The sequence below is a fragment of the Anopheles aquasalis genome, chromosome 2 (genome assembly GCF_943734665.1).
Source record: "Anopheles aquasalis chromosome 2, idAnoAquaMG_Q_19, whole genome shotgun sequence".
NCBI classification, from domain to species: Eukaryota; Metazoa; Arthropoda; class Insecta; order Diptera; family Culicidae; genus Anopheles; species Anopheles aquasalis.
Genome location: NC_064877.1, coordinates 77,115,647 through 77,128,146, shown reverse-complemented (window position 1 = coordinate 77,128,146; position 12,500 = coordinate 77,115,647). Strand labels below are relative to the sequence as shown.

The 12,500-nt window shown below is 50.9% G+C and overlaps 1 protein-coding gene across 4 annotated transcripts in view; it reads left to right on the top strand.

Annotated features, from left to right (window-relative positions):
• The first annotated feature begins 102 nt into the window (after positions 1-102).
• LOC126580724 (stress-activated protein kinase JNK) overlaps positions 103-12,500 on the top strand; it is a 47,898-nt gene continuing 35,500 nt past the window's right edge. For 2 of the 4 annotated variants that reach the window (XM_050243952.1, XM_050243950.1), the window contains exon 1: positions 103-600. The gene's annotated coding sequence lies outside the window, so the exon portion shown is untranslated. Of the gene's footprint in view, positions 601-4,922; positions 5,172-12,500 lie in introns of those variants that run through there. The other 2 variants (XM_050243953.1, XM_050243951.1) reach the window with 1 other exon arrangement.

Genomic DNA, 12,500 nt, shown 5'->3' with positions numbered 1-12,500 from the left:
GTGGTACCAAAGCGGTACCAAATGGTAACCAAGTGGTACCAAAGCGGTTTGTTTTGGTTTTCTTCTTATTTTTCTTCTTTCCAAAATTTTCTGTCATGAAATCGCGCTGAAAATTTGAATTTCCAAGGTTTTTTCTAAGGTTTTGATGGAGAGAAAGGCGATAAAAGTGAATTCAAATCGTTTCCCAACCCCAGCCCTCAACTCCTCCGATTGCCGATTAGGCTAGTGTTCGACCGGAAAACCGTACAAATCTGGACCGGAAAAGTGTCGCATTCCTGCTCTCCCCCGTGTGGCCCGTGGGTTTTTGGTGCGTTCCTTTGTGTTGGCCTTCACCCCCTGTCTGTGCGGTACGCGATCCTTGTCCTCGCCACCGTCGGAACAACTGGAACACCGAGAAGACCGAGTGCCGCGCACCGAAAGTGAAGAAGATTTTGTCCCCGGAGACAGCGGCCTTCGACGACGGTGATCGATAGATAGTTAGAGGCCGCCAGTTTTAGGTGCTGTGCTAGTGGAACTGTGCTGTGGAAGGTGCTAAATAACTTCCCCCCCGGGGGTTTCGGAATTCAACGCCGACAGGCCGCCGCCCTCGAGCGCGTTCCGGTAAGTTTCTTCACCTTATCACCTTGGAGCCCGTGCTGGAGACGCGATCGAGAGTTGTTGGGGAAAACCCAAAGCCGCTCGCTTGCAAGGGGGGGACGGGGGCGCAACTATTTGTCTGTTTACCCGCCCGTCTGTGGTCGACGATTGCAACATTTAAATTGGCTTCTGACTGATAAGATATCGGACCACCGTCGAAGCCGAGGAAGCTTCTTCCACCACGGCGTTGAATGCATCCGTGTGCGGTGTGTAGTTCAAGAAAAAGGGCGAATATTGATTATCTGTCAAGCGACCGTGTCCCCCGCCGGGAAAGGGCAGATGTCCGGCGGAAGAGGATTTACGGGAGTGCTGAGTGGATGGTTCGGTTGGTTCCTTCTCAGCTTCACTATCGATCGATTGCTGGCTATTCACGGGAGGAATGGTCAATCGGCCATACTGCAGAGTGAGCAAAATGCGCCGCCAAAAACGACTCTTTTGACGAGAACGAGTTGCGGACCATTTAATCGTGAACTTGGGCTTCCCCCCAAGGGAGAAAGAGCCACGAAGTCAAGCCCCATAGGCTGCACTAGTCATTAGCATTCAAATCGTGTAGCACTGCCGTCAGCATCATCATCATCATCATCATCATCGGAGTCGTCAGCAGCCCATCAACTTGAATGGGATCCAGAAAAGTCCCGTCACCCCGTCCGAGCATCGGAATGGAGCGACCAGTGGGTCAGAGATTAGCAAGCAGCTTCCTCCTCCCCTCTTGACTGCCGAAAGTGCAATTTGATTGTGATAAATGGTGTCCCTTTTTCCAGACCGGTCACTAACACACTAGCATCTCGTCCGGATTGTTGCAACGGCCTCAGCAAGGAAGCGGATTATCGGCCATCGCGGACCATCCGTTAACCGATATTGCTCGATAGCCAATGACGCACTGGACCACGACGACGCGGACGGCGTTGACTTCGTCATTGTGAGGGGGGAGCATCAGAGGAGCTATCCACCTTTTCCGATGTCCTTGCCCTGATCGATGGTGGCCACATGGTGACACCCATACAGGCTCTGGTGTTGCGAGTGTTTGTACGCAATGGCCCCCTAGTGAGGCTGCTGCTGCAGCAGGACCACCACCCCTATTGATCCTTGTGGCGAATTCCGTGTGGCTGTGTGGTTGGCTCTTTTCACTCGCTCGAACCAACACCGATACCACAAGCACATCGCACGCATTATTCTCTCGGCGCACACATAAACGCCCCAGCAAGTACAGCTCACCAACACACATTCAACCAATCATCCCGCTATGCTTAAACCATCATCATCATCGAGGGGGTGGAATTTCCTTGGGAGAATATGAAGCAGAACGCTCCGAAAGTCTATGCTGTTCTCTGCCGATGGTGACCGGTTGTCGCCCTCGATTAAGCGGTGAATGTCTTTAAAATCTTGCGACAGTCTTTGCCTTTGAGAATTGTACTTTTGTTGGCCCGTTTAGAGAACATCCTGGAGTGGGAGGATGCCCAGGTTTAGTGAGGCAGAACATAAGATAAGAGCTGGGAGCTATCTTGGTGTTCCTCTTCGCGCGAACATCAAACGCAAATGGGTTTCGAAGCGCGTCAGGTCACAATCGCGTAACTGGAAGCCCGGAAGGGATCGGAGGACGTTCCAAAGGACAATTTTCCTCCTTCCACAGAAGGATGCGGCGTCATCGTCATCATCGACGGCCTCTCGCACAAACACAGCCGCGCGACATTAACTGTGTTTTCTCTGATTTTCCACGAAAACCTTCACCGCGCGTGGCCAGAGCGGTGTGTGGTGCTGTGTGTTGGTGTGTCTAGGCGTATGTATGTGTGCCGCAATCACACTCCTTTCTCGATTTTCCTCCCAGCCCATTTCCATCCCATTTCCTCCATCGTTTCAACAGCATTCCAGTACAGATGACGCTTGAGGCTTCAACAATTCGGGTTTGAAGATTCATCGCGCGTTCTCGCCACCGTCACGCGCCTGTCACGCTTTGGGCTGGCCAGGGGGGGGTGGTGATCAACGAGGTGGTCCTTTGATATCCCTCCCCCCCCCCCCCCTCCCCCGTTCTGGGGCAGAGGCCACAGCTGAGACCGTAGAAGGGAGAACAAGAAGAAGACGAAGAACTCACCCTGCCTTCTGCCGGTGTGCGGTGAGGAAAATCGATTTTGGCCGCGGTTCGGCGCGGTCTTTGACGTCATACGGCTTTTGGCACACTACACATAGACGCATTTATAGCCACAGGGAGCACCATTTTAATTGAGGATTCCCAATTCATCCTCGCGCGCTGATAAGGCAATTGTGGCGGATGGCCTCGCGGGGAAAGGAGTCTTTTTGTCATAGAATTCTTGCAGAATGTAATGCAAACCATGTGGGTTACAGCTGTGCGAATGTCATATTGATTTACATGAACCTGAAGGACGTTCAGGCACTTGACTTGGTCCATCCATCCCCCGTCAATCGTGACCTGGTCTGGCGACTGGTACGCTCCGCCAAGTTCGAAACGCGGTCAATGTATCAAATTCCTTCTTCCTCCCTCCCTTTCATGAGTTCTTTGTATGTCTCCCTTTTTTATGAGGCCACCGAACCCGCTAGAGCACCCGCTCCTTCAACATGCCATCAAGTGGATCCTTCAATGTGCATGTGAGCATTATATGGCTTGAGCCCTTTACTGGCTGTTCCCCGTCTCTTCTTTTTTTTTTGCATAATTCCTGAGCAACCCTTCTTGTGTACGCCACGTGGTAGGTTCCACCTTCTCTCCGCCACTAATTATGCCATTCGCATAAACCACACACCGGTTTGGGGGGGGGGGGGGGGGAGAGAGCAAACCCCGCAGGTAAGCAAGCCGGACGCCACCGAGTGACAGGTGTGTCGGAGGATGTCACACTTGTCGCCGATTCGCTCACCAGTACCAGCACTGCTGTATGTGCCGCTGGGCTGCACACGGAAGTGCAGTGGATTTGATGCCACAACAGAACCACCACCGTTGCCGAGGGAGTTTCTGCACATGACAGCAAGCACTGGCAGCAGCAGCAGCAGTAGCAAATTGGTCGAGACGAAGGCATGAAATGTGCATGAAAGAGAACAGGATAGCTCGCGTGGATAGCGATATAGGCCTTCCGTTCTCGTTGTTCGGGCTATTATACTACTTCCTGTCCGTGTGCGGTGCCGTATACCGTTGCGGTTCAGGTTTTTCATCCGTTTTTCTTCATCTTTTCACAGTTTTTACAAACAACCCTTTGGGAGAGTAATTTGAGTTTCTGGTCTACTGGAGGAAAGGCGACGATAGACAAGTTGCAGAGGGACAATGCAATGCCAAAACCATGGTCTATATCGAAAAGAATCAACATGTTATGGCAAATACAAGACTTCTCACGATATCCTTCATGCCCCAAAAGGTACCCAAAGGTACACACCCGGAACGCAGGGTTTCATTGATGCACGCACACAAAGCGTTTCGCCATGCGTCGGAAAAACAGGCTCCGGTGGAATCATTTCATTCTTCCGCATAAACCCCCTCGCCCCGGTAGGTAATGTAACAGCTTGGTCCCGTAAAGAAGCATCCTTGAAGAAGAGCAGAAAAAGGCCGTTTGAGGACGTTCGGGCGAGATAGCGAACTTTGTAGCAGCATCCTGGCCGTGCGCCGTACATCCCCAAACCAGTTCAGTCCGCGGGGATGAGTGTCGGGGATGGGGTGTCGCACTTATCAAGCGATTCCACCCCCCTCAATTCTCCCTTCCTTTTTTGTTTCCTCGAATGTAAAGCACGCACCGCGACACACAGACACGTGCACGCGAGGACCGGTGCCGGTTCCCAAGTTCCGAGTCCGTTCGTCCCCCCCCGAAAATCCGTATTCGAAGCATTAACGGGACACAAGGACGTGTGTATCGAACTGGCACACCACCGTAAACCACGTCGGTGTATGTGTGTCCACATCCTCTGGTGCACGGTACGGGACAGGTGCGCATGCGCTTTGCCAATAGCGTACCCCGCATGTCGTCATATGGTGCGGCGTTTGCCATTTACCACACTAGCTACCAACACCAGGAAGGAAGTTCCAGCGGATTGTCTCTGTGTGTTGGAGCCTTCACCTTCTCCACCACCACCCCTCCCCCCGACAAAAGGGACACACTCATACACGGAACAGTGGGGTCCTTAAAGGGCGTGCTGGAGCAGGATAGGAAGAATGTTCCGACGACGACATCGGAAAAACAACGAAGTGCCGAGTGCGGCCCGAAGAAAATCGGACTTTTCCTCGTTCGTAGGTTCGGTCCACTGAGTGAGTAGGACTGGAAAGGACTCATCCTCATTCCGGTCGAGTCAGTCGAGTGATAGGGGTACCGTTTTTTTGGTCGGCATCTAACTGAAAGATTGCTGGCTGGTGTGTGTCGGTGTCGGTGCTACAGAACCGTCCAGAGCACGCTCGTGCTCGACGGAAGACTTGGTGCGCCGCTTTCTCGGACGCCTCAATCACTTCCGTATCGAGGTGTGTTTGTGGTGTATGTGTGCCCGTGTCCGTGTGCGAGTGTATTTTGTCGTGAATCTTGAGTCTCCTGCTGTGTGCTGTTTGGTTGACGGTGAATATCCTTATTACGTTATCATACACAAAGATCGAAGGGGATTGACTTGATTGTGTCCTAAAGCAGGGCCAAGTCTTTATGTAACCGGTAGCCACGATGGGCCAGACCACAGGGGCTCTGAACTGTGACCTACTGACACTTTTGCTCGTTTGTTCTTCCGTTGACTTCAAGGCAGCCTCTCTCATGCTTTACGGTGACGAGATCCAGATCCTTATCCAGAAGTGTCAGGTCGCTAATTTGAAACGTGCCCAAGTGTGCATCCTTCGTGGGCCCAGGCCCGGTAAATTTGTCCAGCATTTTATTCCGCGGGAAACAGGGGAAAAAGGGAGGATCACTCCACCACCACTATGCGGTCATTTGCGATTCCGACTCGAAACCGGCTTTCTGCCGGATCTGCTTTGAAGTGGAACTTGTGGACCTAAGGGTACCGAGGGGGGGTTGGTGGTGTGGAGAGAACCATCGTTTAGAGTCTCGCGTGATAGGCCCCAGTCGGCCCCAGTCCCCTCTTCTGTCACGAGAATGGTCTCACTGGTCGTTAATGGTTGCGCCACCGTGTCTGGCCAAAGTCTCTCGTTCGTTCGTTCTGTAGTCCTCGAGTAGTCCCTGTCGGATAGACGGATGGGCACGAACAGGTTCGGCCATCGTGGAAAGCCGAAAGTCCCGTGACTGTGGTTGTAGTGATGTTGTGCTGCTAATCCTGCTCCTGCTGGTGGTGGTGGTGGTGGTGGTGGTTGTGAAGGTTGTTTGTGTTGTATGCGTGCGTACGAGGCCCACCGAACGATAGACGTGGTGGAGAGAGACGGATTCGTGGAGCCTGGGAGGTGCAGCAGTGAAAATTGCATGCCGTGAAAAGCTGGTGCTGGAAAACACACTTACGGTGGTTAACACGGGGAGGGCGGAGGGGGGGATTACCGGTGGAACAGGCTAATGATTAACGATACACAGGCAAACATCCGTGGCAGTGGGTGGTTTGGAAGCGAGCGAATTCAAAATTATAACAGTTAAGCGGCCCGCCCCCCTCCAAGTTCCAGGCGTGTGTTGTGGACCGTGAAAAGGAGAACAGAGAAAAAAAGCCTAGCCTAGAATGGGCGAAGATAGAGGGGGACTTTGTATTGTGCGAGTGCAGTGATACCAGGAAGGGAGAGAACTGACTTCTAGAGTAGAAGAAGAAAAACAAAAAAAAAACTCTGGGGAAAATGAGTTCGAGCCTCTCGTATGTGTGAGGTAGATTATTTGTGTTTCCTGTTTCTCGGTTACGCTGGCTTCCTTGCCTTAGCCTCCGGTTTCCGGCGTTTCTTCTTCTTTTTCCTTTCGTTTCCGCGTTACTCTTGGGGTTGAAATCGTGGAAGGAAACGGAAGGAAAGGAAGTTTGCTGCCCGAAGGAAGGAGAGCAAACTTTTCCATTTCCCGGTGGGAACTGACGCCGCAAAAAAAAAGGAAGGGGAGAAAACCCAGCCCCATCTGACGGCGGCGAGGTTGGTGGCGCAAGGGGGCGGTAAGTAGGCAAATGGCCAATAATCAGTTGCCGCGGAAACGACGTAAAAACATTATGCAATTAATGTTGTGCTCGGTGCTCGGTGCAAAACAAAAAAAAACAAAACGCGATGCCATTGCCGAGTTCGCAGTCGGAAAAGGGGTCATTTAGGAAAAGTGCTGCATTGCCTTTTCGGTCAAGGATTTGTTTCAAGTGTCATTTGTATGCACTGCTAGGACATGAACAAGGATACTATTTGGAGAAGTTTCCTTTGGACTAGAATTATTATTAAAGGAAATGTTTCAGTTTTGAGTGTGAGTGACTAGGATAAACAACTTCAGAATACATGTCTCTGGTTGATTTCCAACAGAAGACTGACGAGTTTATCATCTGTAATGCCATCGTGCAGTAGACTCCCTTATCTCTTACGTCAGTAAGAATCAGAAGACTGCGGCGGCCGAATCGATTGTGTAAGCACCGTTGAGAGCTGTACCCCGGCCACGAAGTGGCCCGAAGTTGCAATGTAAGCAACTTTTCTCCGAACCGTAAGAAGTAAATAGAAAAACACTCCTATGCTATGAATCTGAAGTGGCCACCCACATTCAATCTTGCGGATCATCCCTCTCTAAACTGTCAAGTAGAGTTTATAAATTTCTCGAAAACGAAAAAATCTACAGAGAAAGAGCAGCGCAGAGATATGTAGCGCCTTACATCCTTCTTGGTACTTTTAACTTTTGCTATCTAACAGAATATAATCCACGGCTGAAGCAGAAAAAAATAGAATACCATGCCCCAAGGGCGACACTTTGCCAGCTCGCCAGTTGCGACTGCAAAAGTTTCTTCCCTCGAACGTGTGTGCTCAGAAGAGGGCCTCTGTTGGCTTCCAAAAACCAAAAGCCGCCTAAGGCTGCGAAAAGCCGCTGTTACTGAGGCGAGAGAGCGAGCAATACCTCGGCGTGGTATCATTTTGGAGCAGCAGCGCGCGTTCGTATCGCGTTCATCCATCGTGCTTTGTTCCCCGGTGGAGTGAACCGCGCTGCTCTGCAGTAAAAAGGACACCGACGTTGTGCCGGCGGCTACGGCATCCCGGCGCACTTCCCGTAAAGTGATATCTGGTTCCTAATTTTCTGCATATTTAAACAAATTTGGAATTAGCGATAGCTCCACCCAACTCCAGCAGAGTCAGTTGATGGAAGTGGGAGAGTACGGGTGGACCTTTTCATCTTCAATCTCGATGACTTCTGGTACTGGAGGCGCCCATGCCATGCGGTTGCTCGGTGCTTTTTTTCGGTGGTCATGGATGGTGGCGGTCGGAGTTAAATTGGCTCAATCTGGTCGCGCCGGTCGGAGCAGCAGAAATTGTAATCTAATCCGTTCCGGCGTGCCATTTGCAGTTCAGTGACTTGACTGGATCCTGGACTGTGTCAACTCGGGCGAACCGCCGCGGTTTGTCGACAGTGGTGAGAGGGGAATCATAATCGCGGTCGCGGGAATAATTAAAATCAGATTGCACGGCCACTGATTAGTCCATAATTGCTGGTCTGGAGGCTTAGCGAGCCAATTATCCTTACAGCACGCTCCGGTCCGGTGCGGGGAGGTTTATGAGTTAATGTCCAACCACGGATGTCCTTTCGGTTGGCATCAGTAAATCATATTTATGATGCTTCCTCGCCATTTATCATGATTGAGTTACCGTGCCGAAATCTAAATTTAAAACTAAATTTAATCATCGCTCTCTCGCCATGATATCATTCCATGTTTGGTGTTGATATAACCAATGCACCATTTTTTATATATATTGTTTTGCTGCTTCTTTGCTGACTAATGTTAATTAAATATAATAATTAATGAAAAGATCCCTGGCAAAACGTGTTTTTGTGCGATGTATTTGATTGCGAGCTCCTAAGATCCCTGACCATTCACTACGGGTTCCCTTTCCGCGTTCACATCACGTTCGGTGGTCTCAGAGATAGCGCACCGACCTGGAGGCTTATTCCTGCGATGATAAGGTACCCTCATTAGCCGCTCGTAATTGCGCCCGGGGCCGTGATTAATTAATAGCAAGCGAGTCCCGAAAAGTAGCGAAGCGAAAGTCGAATGTGGTCCCGTTTTTGCCTTTCTGTTTCGCACGCCCTGTCCTTCCAGTGTTTTTTTTTGTAGTGAGAAATTCCGCATTCGTCATGCTGATGGCAGTAGTGGTGGGACATCCTTCTGTAACCGGGCAGCGACCTTACTTAGCTCCCGAAATCGCGGCAAACAACCTACGCGCATCGTCCACAACCGTGTCGTGCTCATTATTTGCTTCCAAATGGGAGGATTATAGCACGATACGCTCCATGACGCCGCGATCTCCCGCGATGATGGTGACGGCTACGATGACGACGATGACGACGAGGACGCCGAGGTGTTAAGCATAAATCCGCGAGGCGCTAGTGCCGTCGGAGGCTTAAGGATTTTGGGACGATAAAACATAACTTCCAAAAATAGAACACAAAGTAGAGAGGGGGTAGGCGACACATCCTGCTGGTATTTTCTTCGGTGTTTGGTAACAACCCAGACACACACATACGCGCAAAAAGAAAATCATGAAATCACCAAACGGGCAACCATCATCATCATCATCAGCGAGCAGCAAACCGAAGAGCGAGAAATGGAAATAAAAACTTCCGTAAAGATGACGCCGGCGACATCGCCTGGCGTCTCACCCCCGCACCCCCTCCAGGGGGTGGTATTTGGCCCATTTCCGTTCGGTTGTCTAGGGTTTTCCTTCTCCGATTTTTTTTTTCTTTCGCTTGCGTGGTGTAGCAGCGACAAAGAAGACGAAGGGGGATATATTTTATGGTTCCTTATCCTTCATTCCACCGTCTCCCGAGAACGGAACGGCGCAGCAAGATTCGCATTCTGTTCTTCGTTGCCTGGCCTGCCCTGACTGAGACTTTGCGTGCTCGTCGCCAGTCAGTTCCATGCTCGGATGCGCCATTGCGCATGTCGCATCGGGATGGCCACCGGGAATGGTTCCGCGCTCAGTGCGCTAGTGGTTGGTGTGTAATGTAGCAAAAAATGGAATAATTAATTCGATTTCTTCCTGATGCCGATAGTGAGTGGCAGAAGCAGATTCGCTTCTGTCTCTCTTTGTTGTGTGCCTTCTGCGTGTTGCGCTCCATTCGATGATTTGTATTTTGAGCGGGGACGACACAGAACGGTGCTTCCGGTTGATGGCAGCCGCACGGCTTTGGTCAAATGAGAGGAATAATTCGCATACCTTCGCCCCTACATCAGGCTTATCTAATCGTTTCAGACAATCCTCCAACATCACCGCACGGGGGGGCCGGTGCGTGTCACGTGTGAAAGATTACATGGCAGCCCGGATCTCGGCGATAGATCTCGTTTGCTAAATTGGTCCACACACGCAGACACAATTAATAGCGACATTAATCCGCCGCCGGATCAATGTCCTGGACCGCCGATTGTCAACGATTCGCACGGCAATTCGCCCTCGCTTTTCACCATCATCAGGACTCATCACACGGTCCCCCACCGAACTCACTCAGTCGGTAGCTAATATTTGTCCAATAAATTAAGCCCACGCACCGGATCCGAATCGCTCACGACGGCATCTTCAAAACGACAACAATTCGAACATCACCGGACCGTTTGGCCGGGGGTTCGGTTTCGGATTACATCAACTCCGCTGTGAACTATTCGTTGAATGGAATTCCGGTTCAATAGAAGCTTGGATCCCGTAGCGAGTAAGGGGGAAAAAGGGATGAAAGACACGTTAAAACGGCGTTAGCTCGGTGCAACACCCGGAAACGCCTGTCATTGGCAGCTTTTTCACTCCTGCAGCAACACCCGAGACGAAGGGGAAAGATGTTTGCGTGACCATCGGCCATTCGCAAGCCCCTGACCGGCCCGGACGGGACCGGACCGTACCGGAAATGTGAAATTGAATTTGCTAATTTATTCATAAATTCAATCACACGCACTACCACCGTCTCTGCACTACTCCGGCCGAGTGTCCTGCTGTTTGTGTCCGCGAAAACCTTCCATTCCCAGGGGCAGGAAATATGCTTTCATGTGTGGGACACTCTGTCCGGCTGGTGCGTGTGTGTCCTGCACGGCAGTTGTCTAAACATTCGCTGTCAGACAACCGGTCTCGGTGCTGTTTGGACAATCTGTCTTTTTCCCATCGTGCACTTGCTGCTGGACGCTTTTTGAGCGCCGCCACGCCACGCCTGTTTACAGACTCTCCATTTCCGGCCAACAAATAGCGAATCCGAAAGATGTCCTACACACGAACCACGGTTCGTCCTTGTGTAATCGATGTCGCTGGCGTGATCAGGATGTGCTCTCGGTGTCCGTGGTCGTCGGTATGGTGGTTCGTACCCAGGGTCCTTACTTTGCATATGAATTTCGAGTCGTCCACACGCCCGGTTTACGTTCATTCTTGTCCATGGGAGCCAGTATGTGCATGGATCGTGCATTTACAGCGAGTCATGCTGCTGCTGTTGGTGGTGTATGAATGCTGGAACCATTCCTAGGGACGAGAGATATGCATTGATTGGGTGGAGGACGAGGTGTGTATTGAACAAATTCGCTATTGAATGGACAAATCCGTGATATTCACGCCGCGATTCCTAGGAATCGTCGCATGACTGGTGGTGGGGGGCTCGATGTTGTTGATTGTTGACATCGGGACATCGCGACAATTTTCCTGGAACGATCGCATTTGAAAAGGATTCATGGAAGGATTCCAATTGTAACTGGCGGCAGCGACACGGGGCTGTGTTTTGCTGATGATGGCCAATTGTTCGCGCGTCACGCAACCGAGTGGAATTACAACCGAATTCACGTCACGAGCGGTGTGTATGGTCTAATTGAACGTTGTTTGGAGGTAAAATGTTTGCAGAAATTGTCATTAAACGTTTCTCAGCATCTGGCGGTTCCCCTTTTAGGGCCGAAACACTTCTCGTAGTTAATGTAATCTCCTTGTACACACTGTCTGGTGACTCTGGGTCTTGTGTTTCTGGAAATTTGTATATCCGTTCCGTGCTAATATTGTGCCCAGTTTCACAGTTTGATTTATGGTCCTTCTATCGATGATACGCAGCTTCCCCCGAAATGGCACGCTTGCTGAAGACGCTCTCGACTCATCGTCCCGTAACCTATTTATGGAGCAAAGTGGAAGCTTTTTCGTTTCATCTTTTTTAAGGGGGGGAATTGGTTTCGAAGGCGAAACGAAGCGTGACGGAACGGAGAGACCACCGTGAAGCACGTTCTCAGCTTCCTTCCAGTCTTCAAAGAAACACCATTTTAACCGCAATATCTAGCAGGGGCTTAAGTTAAAAGATCCAGCCACGCACATGTCACGTTGTGTTTCCCGTTTTTCCTCGGTTTTACAATTTCACGCACGGCAGGAACGAGATAGAGCGCCGGAGCCGGCCATCTCATCTCGTGCGCCGAATTTCTTCGAAAGCATGAGCTTACCAAGGGACGGTGGGGTGTTTGTAAGGGAACAGAAGTCGAGAAAGAAAGCCGGGAAAATTATCTTAGTCACGTACCAGAGCCAGTCAGGGGCGCGTGGAAAGCTCGTCCGTCCTGCTGTTAGCAAGCACACGAGGAGGTGGAGGAGGAGGAGGAGGAGGAGCGTAAGGATATGGGGGAAAGACATCGCTCCAGGACGCGTTGGCGGTTATTGGAAAACGGCCGACGCCAGTAGCTGTTTCAACCCTTTTTCTTCTGGCCCTTCTCTGCTTCTTCGCTGTCTATTGAATTTTCCAATAATCCCTGAATCGATACTTTATGAGTTATGAGCTCTCACCGTACATCCGTATCGCTCCGGGGCCACACGG